The following is a 2,500-nucleotide window of genomic DNA, read 5'->3' as shown; positions in this document are numbered from 1 at the left end:
AACTAAAACCAGCCCAAAACCCAAAACCCTTTAAACCAAACCCCAAAATTTACCCTAAACCAACCCAAACCAAACCCTAAACCTAATTTAAAAACCTTTAAGGGAAAAACCCAAACCCCAAAACCCAAAACCCAAACTAACAAAAATAAACCAAACCAAAAACCTAACGAAAAACCAAAACCAAAACCCTTCCCCCAAAAAACCCCAAACCCCAAAACCTTACAAAAAACCAAACCCAAAACCAAAACCTAAACCTAACCTAAGCCAAACCCCAAAAACCCTTTAACCAAAACCCAACCCAAACCAAATTTTAAAACCCTAACCCAAACCTAACCCAAAACCCCTAACCCAAACCAAATCAAAACCCACCCAAAACCCAAAGCTAACCTAAACCTAACCCAAACCTAACTTAACCCCAAACTGAAATCAAACAAAACCTCCCCAAAACGTAACCCAAAACTAACCCAAACCTAACCAAAAACAAAACCCAAACCCCTAACCGAAACAAACCCCAAAACCCCCCAACCCCCAAACCCAAAAACCCAAACCCCCCCCAAAAACCAAAAACCTATCCCTAACCCAAACAAAACCCTATCCCTAACCCAAACCTAACCCAAACCAAACCCCAAAACCTAATTAAACCCCAAACCCAAAACCAAACCCCAAAACCCCAACGAAAACCTAACCTAAACCAACCAAACCAAACCCCAAACCAAAATCTAAACATAACCAAACCAAAACCCAAACAAAACCCAAAACCAAACCTAAACCAAACCCCAAAATCAAACCCCAAACCAACCCCAAAAACCTAACCCTAAATCCTCCCCAAAACCCAAACCCCAAATTTCAACCAAAACCTAACCAAAACCCTACCCTTAAGCAAACCTAAACCTAACGTAAACCTACCCAAAACCCTAACCAAAACCCAAAACCCAAACACCAAAACCAAACCTACCCCTAAACCTAACCAAAAACCTTCTAAACATACCCAAAAACCACCCAAAACCAATCCTAAATATACCCCAAAAACCTTTCCGTAAATAGCAAAAACCTAAATATAAGGCACCCTTTGGGCTTTTTGAAAAAACGTAACGAAACCTAAATATATATAATATATATATAAATATTATATATAATATATTTTATATAAAATTATTTTATATATGTGCCCCATTGGGGTGTGTGTGTGTGTGTGGGTGTGGGGTGTGTGTGGGGCCCAGTTTTTGTGGGGTGTGTTTTTGTGGGGTGTGTATACTAAAATATTGTATATAGGGGGCTCGATAGTATATGTAAAATTTTTTTTATAACTTTATATAAATTTTAAAAAACCCCACACACACCACACACACACCACACCACACCCCCAAAACACAACCCAAAACACACACACACACATATATATATATATATTATAAAATAAAATATATATATAATTATATATATAATATTATATTTTCCCTTTTTGTGGGAATTTTGATAATATGTATATATAAAAATATATATATATTATCAATATAATATAATAATATATTATAAATAAAATTATTAAAATTATATTATATATATTTAATATATATATTTTTATATAATATATATATGAATATAGTTTAAACAGAAACATACATATGAAAATATATACAAACATCCCTACATTATATATATTTTATATGTATTTATATATATAATATATATATAATATTATAATATATATACACAATAAGTATATAAAATTTAGATTGATATTTTGATTATATGGGGTAGATAAAATAGATAAAGAGATAGAAGATAGATGGATATAGATTTTAAGATATAGAACAAAAAAACCCCACATTTCAAAATCTTTTCCTTAACTACTACCTACTTTTTTTTTTCTATACATACATATGGGTTTTTGAAAATGAGTATATATATGAAGCCCACAAAACACAACAAAAAAACACACACACACACCCCCACACACACACAACCCCACCACATATATTTTTAATTATATATATATATTATATATATATATATATTATATAATATTATAGATAAATTATAGTATACAACACACTCAACCCCAAACACACAAAAACACACACACACACACACAAACATACACACCCCACACACCCCCAAACACACACACACACACAAAACACACACCACACACACACACATATATAATATAATATATAATAAAATATATATATATATAAAAATATATTTTATATATATAATGTATGATGAAATTTTATATGATGGGTTATAAAAACATATATGCTAATATATTGAATATATAGTATATATTGTAAAATATATAATATGTTTTTTATAATATATATATATATATATATATAAAAATTTTACTATATATATATATAAAAATATATATTTATCTATATGTGTTTTGTATGTTTTTTGCGTTGTGGGGTGTGTGTGTATGTATGTGTTTGTTTTAAAAAGGGATTATTTATATTTTACAAAAAAAATTTTAATATTATATATATATATAAAT

The sequence above is a fragment of the Penaeus monodon genome, unplaced genomic scaffold (assembly GCF_015228065.2).
Source record: "Penaeus monodon isolate SGIC_2016 unplaced genomic scaffold, NSTDA_Pmon_1 PmonScaffold_6022, whole genome shotgun sequence".
In the NCBI taxonomy this organism is placed as follows: domain Eukaryota; kingdom Metazoa; phylum Arthropoda; class Malacostraca; order Decapoda; family Penaeidae; genus Penaeus; species Penaeus monodon.
This window is presented reverse-complemented; position numbering follows the sequence as displayed.